Raw genomic sequence first — 17,507 nt, 5'->3', positions numbered from 1 at the left:
GGCGGTAACGGTGCCATGGCACTGACTTCAGCTCCTTTAGGAGAGCCGAGGCCAATGCCACTGCCACTGCACAACAGCACCCTCGGAATGGGCACTGTCTGCAGAGCAGACAGTGCGCATTCTGAGGGTGCTAGCAGGGGGTTTGGTAGAAGGTGGACTCATGATCAGCACAGAGGTGCTGCCATGGGCAACACCGTTGCAGACTAGAACCCCGATCACCACCAATCCTTCTGGATCCGTGATCTCGACGATGGCAGCGGTCCCCTGGCAGTCCAACTGCCTGGGTGATAATCCGGCTGCTAGGAGTGTGGCGGTCTGTCCACCAAACTTGTAATGATGCCCTAAGTCACTGAGGAAACAGTTACTTTAGGTATACGTCATGCGCAGTATACACCATGTAGAGGATGGGCTATTCATTAATATTTAATTTTAATGTTTAAGTTAGTGATTTGGGACCCATTTGACGGACAGTAACTGCCTTTTCTAGGCATGGATTGCAGTAACCAGTTTCACCGCTCGTGACCTGTTGATGGAAAAGTACATCATCCAATGTTTGTCACTTTGTCTTGATACCCACCCTTTGGTGCAGATTAGCGGTGTGAGCTACACTTTTCATTACTTTTTGTTACGTCACTTCGGCTCTGAAAAAAGTGTGCCAAATTGCAGCAGCAGTATATAGAAGCCTTGCCTTTTCACAGAGTCCTCCTACCGGCCGAGTTTTCGTTTCAGCCCACAAAAAATGTGTCCTTTGCCAGCAAGGACACCATAGAAGTAATATTCCATGTTATGATGAACGAAACAGGTGCCAACCAGCCCATTCACAACAGCGTTTTCAAAAGACTTGATTTCCCAGCTCACCATAGCATTAATGGAAATACAGTACAGAGGGTTCATCCCCCCTGCCCAGATTATCGCTATGGTGCCCCTAACAAATAGATACAGAAGGAACAGTATTAAGGGGGTATCTCCTCGAAGGCTGCAATCAAAAGATCAGTGTCCCTGCTGCAGACATCTTTGTATGACCTGAAGTGATGACACATGATGCAACTGCTTTGAGTTTACTATGACGATGCAGTGGGTTAACTTGCTTGATAAACAAGATAGACAAGGGTTGCGGCACTTGTACGTGTCTTGAACAGCAGCGCATCTAAGGAAGCCTGCACACCAAACCATGTAGATGGCCCTTCTGATAAGATGCTTGGTGAGTGAATGCTCCTGCTACAGAGCTGTGTGTATTACTGCAGCACAATTAAAAATCAAGCAAATTGGTCCCCTATGAATACAGAAAAACATACAAAATCTCAAATTATTAATTTTTGTGATGTTTTTCTTTCTTGGCAAGTGAATATGTGAATACATACTTCATTTGTGTCAGGAGTGAGGTGGCTGGGTCATGTCCCTGGGGGTTTTCAGTCTTCCATCACATAGCAGAGTCTCCCAGCAGCAGTTTATGCTAACATGTAATCTCACAATTTCTAAAGAATGTACGGTACCACCTGTGCAGGGGAGTGTAAGTGGTGCAGTTGCCACAACCCAGGACTCTCATCTAGTACTGGGCTTCGAGAAATCAAGTAAACCATCAACCATCTGCTTGAACAAGTCACCCATGTATTCAGCAAGATAGAAGACTTCTGTGTGGTGCATTCCACCTGAGATGCACCAAAAGTGAAACCATGAATGGAAAGGGGGGGGGGGCAGCCTAGCTGAGCCTCATGCACTTCTGCCCCTCAAAATATATCTTTTGACCCTGAAGGATGGGGCCCATGAACCACTATTGGCTCAAGCAGAGGGTGCCACACACCCTCTTCCCCTTTAAAAAACATAAAGGCCCTGGAGTCCCCAAGTCACGCCGTAGCTCAGGAACGATGTTGTGAACCTTTACTCCTTAAAAAATATGTTTTGGCCCTAGGATATTGGGCCCCAGGGCCACTATTTGTTTGGGAGGTGGGCTGCATGCCCTCGCCCTTAAAATAAATACAATGGGGATAAGATTCTCTGGAACTGTGAAGGGTAGGGGAAGAGGGGCTTCACACCCCTGACTCTTAACTAAATAAAACAGCTGTGTGGGATGAGGTTCCCGGGGTCCTAAAGGTTTGGGGAGGTGGACTGCATGCCCCTCCCCAATATTTAGAAAAAAGAATTGTTGGTTCCCGTCATGGCCTGCGGCTGCCCGGCAGGAAGGTTAACTCCCCGCAAAGGGTCGGAGGTAGGGCCTGGCCGTGAATGGAGGGGGGTTAGGTTTAAATATGGTAAAAAAATATTACTTTATGTTAAAAACAAATTTGAAGATCACTGACAAATACAGAGGTTAGAGTGATTTTATAGTTAGGTGAAAATATCAGTGACAAAATAATATTTTAAACTTAAAAAGACCACTACAATTCTCCATTTATGGTTATCTTTGGTAACTGTAACTTGTGCACTAAGGTAACTATAACTCTAAACCTAGTCATGCACAACTAATTTACCCACATATCACATCATTCATGACATGTTGTATAGCATCATGGATAACATTACTGCAACATTTGAAAAGACAAAATAGATGACAAGACTGTGCATGACAAGATATATATATTCACTTCAATCAGCAAAACGTATAAGCACAAATTCATATGTAGATCATTTAAAATTAGAAGGAAAAAAGAAAATCAAAATCATAAATTCTTAGAAGAAATGCAAGTGCCATCTACAGGGGAAGAAACATTACAAAAAGGTTCAAAAATGTAGTTTGAATCACTGCAGCTTTTTAAAAATGTATATATGATGTTAAGAATATGGTATTTCGGTCAGAAAATACTTTATTTATGTTATTGGTATCAGAAACCAGTGACAGTGGTTCTAACCAGGGCCTGTAGCTAGATGGCAAACATAACTTTTAAAAATTGTTTAAAAATATCTGTCTCCCTCCACGGAGGTGGCTGGTGGGAACTGGGGTGTGTTGGACCTGGGGATACCGTCATGGCCCCTAACATTTGGGAATGTTTTTGGTGCCCCAAGCATTGTACCGGGACATCCACGTTAAAAAAAACAATGATGGCTTGTGCCAGCATCCAGTATCTGTGCTGGCTGTGGAGCTGACAAGTGCTTTGGGACTCCTCCTGTGGCTCTCTACTCAGCGATGGTGCCCATTAAGTACGTATAGGTAGGCCTGTATTTCCATAGGAACATAGGAAAGCATGCTTTGGTTTGAGAATACATTTAGTGCTATTTGATAAATCATCACAAAACTTTCCAAGAAAAGTGCCCTTTTTTGCTGAGTTTCCTCATGGAAAGATTAAGAGTGATATGTGAAGTGGGAGGCAGAGAAAAGCGGGTCCTAAAAAAAAGCAAAATCACCATGCATTTTTCATTGACTTTTTTTGGAATACAATAGCACAAAAACAGCAGAGCAGACTTGCACCAAATTTGTCAGGAAACTAGATCTTGGTCAGGAAAGTGTGCTTTGGTGTGATTTAGAGTGATTCTGTTCAGCAGTGTTTGAGAAACTAAGGTTAAAAAATATTGTATAATCTTGATAGTTGAGTTCGCAAGAGTTTTGCAAGAGTCCCATGGATGCACAAATTCAGAAATTACACCATCTGATTGCTTGAGAGGGCTTTCTATCCATTAGCCATTGGATTCCCACAGATCCAAGAGTCACCCACAAGTCCCTTGAGATCTCACACTTCGATTGGTCAGCCTCAACATGAAGAGAAAATTTACAGCCACTATTTTAGCCAAATTAAAATAATTAAACTAAAAGGGGCAATGCAGGAGTACCCTGATCCCCTAGACCATTCGGAGTGGGTCCCAGTGAGACCCCACCCTTGGAGCCTAAACATGAAAAAAAAAACTTTGGTGGGGGTTTCCATATCCTGTATGTGTCCTGTGGGAGCCAGCGAAGCCCCCTGGACTCCAGGAGGTGTCTAATGGGTATATATTACATTAGTGGTTGCCACTGTGTAGCTATACATAAGTCACTATTTCCATAGAAATAATTATTTTTATTTTCGTAATACCTTTGACAACGTTTGATGAACCTTCAGGAAACTATTGAAAAAAATTCACCTAAATCAGTTCTTTTCTGGAAGGTTTCAAGGTGATCTGTCATGTGGGTGTGAGGAAAAAGGGGGGCTCCCAACACACTTTTTTGCCCCACTGTAATTTCCATAGATACATTTAGACAATAATACAGAAAAACTGTTGAGCAGAATTCCACCAAATTTGGCTGAAAGCTACATATCCACTCAGAAAGTGTGATTTTTTTTATTTGGTAAAACTGTCACAAAGTGTAATGTCGTGGTCATCATTACAGGACTCGGGGACTCAAGACTTATCATAATACGATCTTATTTGACATCTGAAAACAAAAAGATTCGCTAAAACAAAGGGTAAAGTGCAGTTAGATATAGGTAAGGCAGTATGATTTTGACTTAATTTTAAAGAATCTTAGACTTTCACTGCACTCTAAAACATATATTTATTCAAATACATGTACATACATTACTTGTTATAGATTTAAATATATTACACTTTCTTGGCGAAGAATAATTATGGTTCAGAGAGACTAGTAGCACATGTTAGGGATGGTATCATAGCTTTATATAGTGAAGAGTAACTACCATATTGCTTTTCTACCTAATTTTGTACTGCCCGTGTCCAGCTAATAGGCATAAGTGTTTACAAAACACATGCTTCTAATGCATCATAGCATAGGTGTGTAGAGGTTTTGAACATGTTGGGAATCTTTGTATTGAAGAGTAAACTCTGTATGCAGATGGCAGTGAATGACTTGTGTACAGTATGTTCCACACAAGTTTTTTGGTGCTGCAAAAAGTTTTTACAACAGACCAAAGATTCTATGTAGTAGATAGTAAGTACTGTAAGCAGCCTAGAGTTTTTAAATAGAATCCTCATAGCATGTCAATTCACCCACCACTATGTGAACTACATAGAAAACACACTCATTTGATGATGTCATCAGTGATGTCATCAATTATGTCATTAGAGATGTCACCAGTGATGTCATAAATAATGTCAAAGAACATATCATGTGAGATGCAGTATTTAAGGTCATAAGTGCTGCATGGGGGGCACAAGTTATAGTAAGCTTTGCTAACTATAACAGATTAATTTATGTGTCTTTTTAAGTTCAAAGAATTTATGTTGTCACTGACATATTCACCTAACTATAATGTTACTTTAACCTTTGTTTTTTTCAGATAATTTGTATTTTTTTAAACAAAAATAGATCTTTTAATCACACCTTACTATAATGTTATTGTGACCTTTGTTTTTGTCAGTGAATTTCTATTTTTTTAAAAATGTAAATTAATATTTTATTACCATATGTGAAGCCAACCCCCCGCTGCGAACAACCTTCGGCCTTGCGGGAACGGTTGGATGCAGAGTCTGGCCACAGGGACGGCCCTACTGCAAATCCCTATAGGCAGCCAATCCCATGCTGCACATGGCTCTTGGCCTGTCACAGCAAGGGGTTGGCAACAGAGTCTGGACTGCAGTCAGGCACTGTAATCAACCCACCCAGAGAAAGCCAACCCCATGCTATGCACTACTTTTGTCATGCACTGCATGGAGTTGGCTGCAGGGCCTATCTTGCAGCCAGATCCTACTTCCAACTCCCTACAGGCAGACACCTGGTGGGAAACAACACTGTGCCATGCACAGTCAAGTGTGGTGTAGAGTTAGCTGCAAGCCAGGCTTTGCGTCCAAGTCTCTGCAAGCAGCCAACCCCATGCTACACACAGCATTTTGTCAGATGAAACGGGGCTTGGTCATGGCTAGGGCTGCCACCAGTTCCTGTGTCTACACCCCCAGCAGGCTATAAACATAACAACATGCACAGCCCATCCCTTGGAGCAAAAACATAGATATTAAGGGGAGGGGGGCATGCAGACTCACTCCTTGACCTTTAATTGGCCTTGGAGACCCCATCCCCGGGGGCCAGGTCTAGTAAAACAGAGAGGGGTACAGGCTCCCCCTCCTCAAGCCTTAAAAAGCCCCTGGGACTCCATCCCCCGACCCAAGCACAATCAAACAGGGGGTAAGGGCATACAGCTCCCCTCCCCAATCCTTCTCAGACCCCAGGAGCCCATTCCCCAGGGCCCGGAAGGGGACCACATAGCCCCCATTCCTAATCCTAAATAGACCTGGCAACCCATCCCCCAGTGCCATATATATTTTAAAATGGGAGGAGGCCATACAGGTCTCCTTCCTGGTCCTTTTCGGACCTTAAGGAATTCATCCTACAGGACCCTATTTCTTTTCAAAGGGGAGGGAGGCCATGATGCCCCCCTAATTGATCCTGCTCAGACCCTGCGACACCATCCCAGGGGACAAATAATTTTTTAAGAGGGGTGGGGAACCTCGTGGCCTCTCTCCCTAAGCCTATTTTGGCCCCAGGGACCTCATCCCTTAGAGCCTCCATTATTCGTAGGTGGGTGCCCCCATGTCTACCAGGGGCACCCACCAAGAACAACATTAGGAGTCTATTGGAGACCATGGCCGTAGTAGTATTCCAGCATGGTGCAAGGTACTGTATTGCTCATGCTTGGCAGGAACAGCTATTTATGATGCTCCCCACCTAGAAGGAGCAATATATCATCAGTGCGGACAGAGGAACAGATCATAAGTCTGCACCCAGCCACAGGGAGTATTTTTAAAGGTCTTGCCAGCTGGGAGCAGACTTTGGGCCTGGTTTAGAGTTTGGTGGAGGGAGTTACTTCTTCACAAACGTGACACATATCCCGTCCACAGTATTACAAATCCATTCTAGCCTAAGGAACTTAAAATACAGCAGAAGGGATATTCATCACGTTTGTGATGGAGTAACCCCTTCTGCCAAAACATAAATCAGGTCCTTAGTGTGTGCTCCCATTTGGTGGGAGTTTTGAAAATGCTCCCACCAGTTTGGGGCCAACACATGTTCCCCTGCCTATTCTAAGGTGAGCAGGAAAACTACTATGTCCCGGGGGTAGGTTTATTGGGACACAGCAAGTAAGCAGAGTCTGGTTATGGGGTCCTAGAGTCCATTAAAAATTCCATGTTGCCCCCTTTCCCTTTGTATTACAGTGACAGGCCTAGGGATGAGGTCCACAGGGCTGGGGAAGGTGGGCTGCATGGCCTCTCTCGATATACAAAACACATTGAGCCCCTCTACAAGTAATAATAGCATTATTTCTTTCTAGGTCTAGTTAGGTAACAATAATTCAAACCTGAACTTAACCCTTGATAGCTGTAGCACAGAGCTGACAAGATTAATTTAGGGGATATGTGTAAAACATTTATCAGCACCAGGACTGTTACAAAGTAGAAAACACAACTCAAAAAAATCCAGACTCCATTTTATATAAAACAGAGGCAGTTTTAGTGCACCAAAGAAACACAAATCAGATGAAGGGAACTGGAGATATGATTTGTCATACTTTTAGATGCTTCTAGCAGCAAAAAGAACAAAGCGCAAGCCATTATTATCTGATTGGACTAGACAGGGTCAAAGTCAAAAGTTAGAGTCAACAACAATGGAGTACAGGTTGGATACCAGGAACAAGTTTGTCACAGAGGAAAGTTCACCTCGACAAGGTCATTGACGGATCGGGAAGTGAGCAGGATCTGAAGAGAGTGTCATTGACTGTGGCCAGCTAAAGTTCAGGACCTCTGTTCAAGCCTTGGTTCCTGATGCAGGTAGGTATTATCAGAGTTGGGGCATTGTTCAGTATTGGTCCCAGTGAACTCCTCCAAGTTTGCACTTGTAAACATTTTGGGAAGTCAGGATCCTATCAGAGGGGCAAACCAGCAAGTTGAGTCTCACTAGCAGTTCGACCTTGGTAGTTCGACCTTGGTAGCTGTGGCTTACCAGCGATCCACTGTTATCCTCTGGTTCCTTTTGCAAAAAGTTCAGAAAAAGGGCCTCATTACGAGTTTGCCGATTGGACTGCAAGACCGCCCTATTACAAGTAATACAGGCATGACCGCTGACTGCCAACCAAAAAGGCAGACATTCATCGGTGCGGCGGCCTGTAAATAGGTGGTCTGACCCCCAATGCAGTCAGCACTGCAACTATCCACTGACCTTATTTCAAGCACACTGTTACCATGGCAGTCCCCAATGGTGGTTAGCCAACGGCGGTCCAAACCACAGTGGTTCGCAGTCAGCAAGGCAATACACAACTGCACATTGGATGAATTTGCAAACAACACTGCTTACACACTCCACACTGGATACACTTGCAAAGGATACCATAAAACGCACCCCTTCACACACCACAATCCTTTGACACAGAAGCCAGAACACTTTTTGTCCACAGAGTCCATATATTAGGCAGCCTTTTTTTCACCATCCCATTGAACACCCTGCACACACTTTTGTCCATTCACTCCCTTTTGCACTTCCTCTGTTTAGTAAATCACTGTCACCCAATTTTTTTCCCCCCATGTGACGTTCCAAAAATCCACGTTTTTCATAAGAGTCATGGTGGATCAAATCATAATAGTAGAGCCACAATTGTATGGTGTACAAATTCAGCATAATCCTCTTAGTAGGAAAATTGAAATGTGGGACATGATCATTGACAGAGTGAATGCTACAGGCACCACCATGAACACAAGGGAGGAAATCAGGAAGAAGTGTAAAAACTTCAAGGGCAATGTCCGTTCACTGGTCTCCAGGCACCAGCTGCAGGCCAATATAGAAGCAATACTCAGTCGGGAGGTAAGTAATACACAAGTTATATTCACTAGTTGTCAGAAATAGGCATAAGGAAAGTTAGAAAACTGTCCCTAGGGGAGCACAAACCATATTCTAAAAAAATAAAATACGAGAGTGTCACCCCTACCTAGGTAAGTGGAGTGTGTAGAGGGTCACTGGGGGTACAAGGAAAGCACAAAGGTAAGTACCACAACACCCCCCAGCAACCAGGAAAGCAGGAGTAAATTACTACAATTTCCCCAGAACACCCACTTGGAAGAAAAGAAGGGAATTGCAAAACCTAGAGATTCCAGAAAGAAATCACTGCAGCCCTGGAGTCTGAGTCAAGTTCCTGGAGGATTTAGGTGATGTCCCACACCGGAAGGAAAATTGCAGTCGGGATTGCGTGTCCGGATTCTACCAACACGCCTTGGCACAGGCAAAATTTGCAGTTGGCAGAAAGTGGTGTTGCTGGGGCCCAGCAAGGCCCAGCAGGACTCAATCCAGGAGGGGAAGTCAGAGGGGGACCTCAGTGTCGCACAGGGCCCACAGAAGTGCAGGTAGCATGCACAGGAGTCCCACAGGACGGAGGCACAGCAGTTGCAAAAGGAGTCCATGCAGCACTACGAAAAGGAGTCCCGCACCACAGGAGAACCACTAGAACCCTAGCTTACCCAAACCCAGAGACTAGATCCCTGACACTAGGTACTATGTGTACCTCTTAAGTAGGGAGTGATCTTTCCTGCAGAAAGTACTGGGTGACAGAGTGATAAGGCAATTGCAAGTGCTTATCCCACTGTTGCACCACTAATGTAGGAAGCTGGCCTGGTGTGTGGTGGGTACCTAAGGTACTTACACCTTACACCAGGTCTAGGTATCCCCTATTAGTGTTGTGTAGGCAGTGTCTACAAGCCAGGCTCTCTAGAGGTAGCTGTGGATGAGCAGCCAAGGCTTACCTAGGAGACATGCAAAGATCATGCAATAACACTGTAGTCACATGAAAGAATAAGCTCAGGCCCTCATTACAACCCTGGTGGTAAATCCCTCTTACCACCATGCCGACGGCCGCCAAGAAACGATGCCCACAGCGGTAATCTGCCACAGGTATTATGACCCACACAGAGAATACTACCACAATACAGACACCCACACAAGTCCGCCAAACCAAAGGTCAGTGATAAACTGGCGATAGCAAAACCCACACCGTCACACCAACAGGGATACGCCCACAGTATCACGTCCCACGAATCAACGCAGCAGTCTTTCAACCGCGGTAAACCATTTGGCAGTACACACCGCCGCACTCAAAAAACACACACCTACAAAACTACACAACATTTGACAATTCAAAATACACACACCTGACACACATACACACACCACACCTACTCACACCATTATAAAACACACCCACACTACCCACAACCCCTTACAACTAAAAAAAAGAGACCAAGCACAGAGAGACAAGCAAAGAGCACACACTCAATCAGAGACACAGAACATCATCACGCATACACCATCCACGTATATCACAGCAAACACCCCAACACATCACCCCACACATCACCTCACACATATCACTCACAACACATCCATGGCACCCCAAAGACACCCTAGTTTTTCTGAGGAGGAGCTAAGGGTCATGGTGGAGGAAATCATCCGGGTAGAGCCACAGCTATTCGGATCACAGGTGCAGCAGACGTCCATTGCAAGGAAGATGGAGCTACAGGGGAGGATCGTGGACAGGGTCAACGCCGCGGGACAGCACCCCAGAACAAGGGATGACATCAGGAAGAGGTAGAATGACCTGTGGGGGAAGGTGCGTTCCGTGGTTTCAAGACACCAGATTGCTGTACAGAAGACTGGCGGTGGACCCCCACCTCCTCCCCCACAACTAACAACAAGGGAGGAGCAAGTCTTGGCAATCATGCATCCTGAGGGCCTTGCAGGAGTAGCAGGAGGACTGGACTCTAGTAAGCCAACTTTTCATTACTTTCACCCCCCTACCTGCATGCCATCATATACCCCACCCATACCGTCAGTCCCATCACTCCATCACCTCACATATACCCCACCATCACAACCCACACATCCCAATACCAAGCCCTGCATGCAACAACAATGCATGGACACCCATCACAGCCCTGTATGGACACACATCACCACAGCATGCCCAGTAGACAGACTCACCCATCCCACACAATCAGCAATCACACAAGGCCAAGGCGACAGGGAAAGCACAATTGTGTAAGGGAAACACACCCATTGCACAAGATAGCACACACAGATACAATAATAATGCATTTGCATCCCAACAGGAGCCCTACCCAATGTCACCGGAGAGGAGGTGCCACTCAGGATCTCCGTCAGATCCCTGCCCCCACCACGTATACAACAAAGTTGACTCCACCATCGCCCCCCAACTACGGAAGGTCATCAACATCTCCTTCGAAACAGCGACATTCCCTGAAAAATGGAAACACTCCGAAATCCACACCCTCCTCAAGAAGCCCAAAGCAGACCCCAACGACCGCAAAAACCTCTGATCCATCTCCCTGCTCCCTTTCCCAGCAAAGGTGATTGAAAAAATCGTCAACACACAACTAACCAGCTACCTCGAAGACAACGGCATCCTAGACCACTCCCAGTCCGGCTTCAGACGAAACCACAGCACCAAAACCGCCCTTCTCACCACCACAGACGACATCAGACGCCAAATGGACAACGGCGAAACATCAGCCCTCATCCTCCTGGACCTATCTGCCGCCTTTCGACACAGTCTGCCACCGCACCCTGAGATCACGCCTCCACGAAACTGGAATTCAAGGAAAAGCCCTCAACTGGATCGTCTTATTCCTCTCCGGCAGAACCCAGAGAGTCCGCCTCCGCCCCTTCCGCTCCGAAGCCACCAACATCATCTGCGGCGTCCTACAAGGCTCATCCCTCAGCCTGATGCTGTTCAACATCTACATGGCCCCCCTCGCACAAGTGGCCCGACAACACAACCTCAACATTCTCACCTACGCCGACGACACCCAGCTCATCCTCTCACTCACCAAAGACCGACACACCGCCAAAACCAACCTCCACGAGGGAATGAAATCCATCGCCGAATGGATGAGAAACAGCCGTCTGAAACGGAACTCAGACAAGACGGAGGTCCTCATCCTGGGACCCACCCCCTCCGCCTGGGACGACTCCTGGTGGCCCACCGCACTAGGAACCCCGCCGACACCGTCCGACCACGCTCGCAACCTGGGCTTCATCCTCAACTCCTCCCTCACCTTGTCTAAACAGATCAACGCAGTTTCCTCCTCCTGCTACAACACACTCCGCATGCCCTGCAGAATCTACAAGTGGATTCCGACAGAAACAAGAAGAACAGTGACACAGGCCCTCGTCAGCAGCAGGCATGGCTACGGCAATGCACTCTACACAGACATCCCAGCAAAAGACCTACTACGCCTCCAACGCATCAAAAACGCCTCCGCCCGGCTGATCCTCAACTTACCCCGCCACAGCCACATCTCCCACCACCTGAGAAACCTTCACTGGCTCCCCGTGGACAAAAGGATCACTTTCAAGCTTTTTACCCACGCTCACAAAGCGCTCCACGAAACCGGACCAACCTACCTAAACAACAGACTCAGCTTCTACACCCCTACCCGTCAGCTCCGCTCCACTAACCTCGCCCTCGCCGTCGTCTCCTGCATCCGAAGAAAGACCTCCGGCAGCAGATCCTTCTCATACCTCGCCACCAAAACCTGGAACACCCTCCCCACCAACCTGCGACAGACTCAAGACCTACTCACCTTCAGAAGGCTCCTCAAGACCTGGCTCTTCGACCAGTAACACCAGCTCCCCCCTCCCCCCCCCCCCAGCGCCTTGAAACCCTCACGGGTACGTAGTGCACTTTATAAATCCAATGATTGATTGATTGACCAACATCCAGTCCCCCACAGAAGAGGCCCACAGTGATGACAGCAGCTCTGCATGCCTGGATCACGATGACCAACCTGGCCCATCAGGGACCTTTGGACAGTTGGTTCCCCTGCCACAGTCCCAACCCACCACAGAGCCTCTCCCCTCAGGAAACACCAGCACAGCACCCACCCAGAGGGTCATACCTCTGTCCCCAGGACACGTCAATCAGCAGTGTGTCCACCACAACAGGGACCCCAGGCAACCCCTCTAACATAGGACGATCAGGGACCCAATGGGTCCCAGGAGCCAATGGCGATGTATGCCGGAGGTGACGGTACACACGGCCGCGGACGTCACCGCCATTTTCTACCTATTCACTCACTTGCTACCTGACCATCAACAGGAGAGGACCTACACCTCAAGTGCTGTAGTGACCTGAGTCTGGTAGCGACAATGGCTTGAGTGTCTGGGTAAAGGGCCCCTGCCTTCACTGCAGAGGAGTTGGAGAAACTGGTGTATGGGGTCCTCCCCCAGTACACGCTACTCTACGGTCCTCCAGACAAACAGGTGAGTACACTGTGAGCATGATGCGTGGGCAATGCCTGTTTGGAGTTGTATGGATGTAAGCCACATGTTGTGGGGTGCTAAGGCGTCCTGGCCTGAATGCTGCATGAGAGGTGGTCACTGTATGTGCATCAGGGCATGGGTGGGAACTGGTGGGCAATGAGTATGACGGTCCGGACGGGTGATTCATAAAATTTTCCGCTGTCTTTTCCCTCTAGGTCAGCGCCCACCAGAAAAAGGGTCTTTGGCGTGTCATCGCCAAGGAGGTGCGGACCCTGGGGGTCTATCACAGGCGGAGCACCCACTGCCGCTAAAGATGGGAGGACCTGCGCCTCTGGTCCAAGAAGACGGCGAAGGCCCAGCTCGGGCTGGCCTCCCAACGTGGAAGGGGTGCCCATTGCACCATAGCCCCCCTGATATTCTGCATCCTGGCTGTGGCCTACCCGAAGTTCGATGGCCACTTGAGGGCATCACAGCAGCCACTAAGGGGTGAGTACAGTTTCAGAAAGCTGACTTTGCACGCCTTAGGAACTAGATGGGTGGGGGATGTGGGCTGTGGGTGCCCCTAGGCCAGGGCGATCATGGCAGGGTAGGTCCCTTGTTTGCAGGCTCTGAAGCACCCCTACCCCAATGGTACAAGTGGCCAACTATTACTGGACAGGATCCTGTGGGTGCCTTGTGTGCAGATGCTGGCGTTAGGCATTGTAGCCCATGGACTGGTGACTACCTTAGTGAGTGGTTGGGCATGGCCTAGTGCATAGGGCAGCTCATTGTGTGTTGTGTATGCCAACGGTAGTGGTGTTGCTGGCACTGACCATGTGTATCCTCTGTCTCTCCCCCCTTCTTGTTTTGTCACCCTGTCCTTATGTGCATTAGCATCATCTGGCGGAGGAGCAGAGGCACCGGCGATGGAGGGAGCTGCATCCCACATGGCCCATGAGGGCGAATCCACTGAGGGTGAAGGCACCAGTGGGACGGAGGGTGAGGGGAGCTCCACGACGGGGACAGGAGGGGATACCAGTGACAGTGACTCCCCCTCCGAAGGAAGCTCCCTGGTGCTGGTGGACACCTCTGTGCCCACTCCAACAACAGGTACAGCCGCCACCCCCTCTACCAGCACCACCCTCCCAGCAGCCCCTCAGCGTGTTTCCCGTGCCTGTTCACCCAGGAAGGTGGGCATCTCCTTCGCGTCAGACACCTCAGGCCCTGCCCCAGTCAGCCCTGCTGCCCTCACTGAGGAGGCTATTGACCTCCTGAGACTCTCTCTGTTGGGAAGTCAACCATTCTGAATGCCATCCAGGGTGTCGAGAGGCATTTGCAACAAACAAATGCATACCTGGAGGGCATTCATTCTGGTGTGGTGGACCAACAGAGATCACTTCAGGCTCTGGCCTCAGCACTGATGGCAGCCATTATCCCTGTGTCCAGCCTCCCCCCTCCAACTTTCACTACCCAGACCCAATCCCCTCAACCTCACCCTATCCCAAGCACACCTTCAGACCAGCATGCACACACATCAACACACAAAAGTGGCTCAGGTAAACATAAGCACCACACATCACACAGGCACTTACACAAGCACCATACCCATGCACACATACCAACATCCACTTCCTCCACTGTGTCCCCCTCCTCCTCTTCATCCACCTCACTCCCAGTAGCATCTCCACTCACACCTGCATGCACTACATCATTTGCCACTGCCTCCATCACCAGCACGCCCATCTGAACACACGCCTCACGAGCAAACACCACCCCAAAAACAATGCACGCGTCCCCTGTGTCCTCTCCCAGTGTGTCAGTGAGCCCTCCTCCCAAAGTACACAAACGCAGGCATACACCCACTCAACAACCATCCAACTCACAACAGCCTCCAGCCCATGCACCTTCACCCAAACTCAGCAGATGGACACCTCCTACAAACACTAGCTCTTCCTCCAATCCCACACCCCCTCCATCTTCCCGTCCCAGTGTATAAAAAAAAAAATTCCTGGCTAACTTTGACCTCTTCCCTACGCCTCCCCCCCTCGTCCTTCCCCTCGGGCAAGGATGTCTAGATCCCAGGCCAGCACCTCAGCCACCAAGTCGGCGTCCGATGTGGTCCCTGAAGTCTGAGAGGATCGAAGGGGGCACCTATCGATGCTAAAGACCACCCAATTCTGCCACCTGCCAAGGTTAAGAAGGAGCAGGCATGCAGCACGGACAAGACACACCACCCACACAGCAAGGCCTCATCCAAACCAAAAAAGGACAGTGCCAAGGTCCCAGCAGCGTCTACCAATGTGGGGAAGGGACACAAAAGCAAGGGCAAGTCACTTCAGGGTTCAGAGCCTCCTGATGAGGGACTGGTGACCACCATTTGTCCTGACAGGACAGCAACCTGTACCACGATAAGCACCGCCGCAACGACTGCCACCTGCACCGCCATCTGCACCGCCCCCTGCACCGCCGCTGCCGCAACGACAGTCACCAGAATCATCCCTAGTGGGCAGCCATCCGAGGCGGCTGGAGACGGCCTGGTGTCTCCCTCCACTACTACAGGTACCTGCACCACGGGCAGCACCGGCAGCATCTCCGCCGCAGACACCGTCGCAGGACCACCACCTGCAACGCCACATGCCAAGCTGGTGCCACTACATCGGACATCAGCAGCATCCCCAGTGGGAAGCCGTCCGAGGCTGCTGGAGACGTCCTGGACCCTGCACACACCACTTGAGGCACCACCACCAGCACTGGCACTAACAGCAGTTTGCAGCCTAAGTCGCCGCAGGATGGAGTGTGGCTCTGCCTCCATGGAGTATCATGCTACCTGTTCCCTGCACATCTCGTGCCTCAGACACCCAGATGAGGGTATGGGAACTGCCACACCCCAGGTGCAGCATCACTGGGCACAAGGCCCCTCCAGATCCAGTGGAGAGACGCATCCACTCACCCAATCCTGGGCAGGATGAAGCATATTGGGCACAAGGCCCCCTCCAGAACCAGTGGAGAGATGCATCTACTCACCCAATCCTTGGCAGGATGAAGCAGACTGGGCACAAGGCCCCCTCCAGAACCAGTGGAGAGATGCATCCCCTCACCCAATGCTTGGCAGGATGAAGCAGACTGTCACCCACTTGAGAGGCTGTGGCTTTGCACTCCCCAGGAGCAAGCAGTGGACAAACCACCCACTTGAGAGACTTGAGAGACTGTGGCTTTGCACTCCCCAGGAGCAAGCAGTGAGCAAACCACCCACTTGAGAGACTTGAGAGACTGTGGCTTTGCACTCCCAGGACCAAGCAGTGGGCAAACCACCCACTTAAGAGACTTGAGAGACTGTGGCTTTGCACTCCCCACAAGCAAGCACTGTGCAAACCACCCACTTGAGAGACTTGAGAGACTGTGGCTTTGCACTCCCCAGGACATCGCTGTGGGCATGTTGCCCCCTCGAGGAGCAGTGGCGTTGTACCATCTTCTGGCTGAGGTGCCACCCCTTCCCTGTCACCCTGAGGTGCCTGTGTTTTTTTGACCTGATGCCCCTGCAGTGTTCTCTCCATTTTGAGGCAGGAGTCAAGTGTAGGCTTCGCCCATGTTTTTTGGGCCACTGGTCCATGGACATTTACAAAGGACAGTGTACGGCCTTCTGTAAATATTGTGAATATTTGTATATACTAATTTGTTTGTATTTGTTAGCTATATCTGCATGTTCCAAAATATCACTGATTGAACTCAATTCCTTTTTTTCCTTGCGTTCTTCCAGCGGGTGTTAGAAATGGAGTCTTTGGTTGACAGTCAGGTTACCCCCTGATCAAGCAAGGACCCTCACTCTAGTCAGGGTAAAAGAGAATCACCCTCAGCTAACCCCTGCTTACCCCCTTGGTAGCTTGGCAGAGCAGTAGGCTTAAATTCAAGTGCTAGGTGTAAAGTATTTGTACCAACACACACAGTAACTCAATGAAAACACCGCAAAATTACATGACACCAGTTTAAAAAAAATAGGAAATATTTATCTAAACAAAACAAGACCAAAACGACAAAAATCCGACATACACAAGTCAAGTTATGAATTTTTAAAGATTAAACTCAAAAATAGCACTTAGAAACAAAAATGCTTCGATGATGTGTTAACACGGTGTTGTGATGGAGTTGTTCCCAACAAGCTGACACCAGCGGCGCCGGACACAGAGTCGCTTAGACCCCCAAGTACAGTACCTTTGGTGAAGAGTGAAAACAAGTTGATGCTCGAAGTCGGGGATCGCGGTGTCGGTGCGAAACATTGAATCCGCGCACTTCGAGCGGCATCGGTCACGATGTGGTGCGGCGCCTTCCACGGAGTCGTGGACTTCAGCGG

The sequence above is a fragment of the Pleurodeles waltl genome, chromosome 11, assembly GCF_031143425.1.
Source record: "Pleurodeles waltl isolate 20211129_DDA chromosome 11, aPleWal1.hap1.20221129, whole genome shotgun sequence".
Lineage (NCBI taxonomy): Eukaryota > Metazoa > Chordata > Amphibia > Caudata > Salamandridae > Pleurodeles > Pleurodeles waltl.
Note: the sequence above shows the minus strand (reverse complement) of the source record.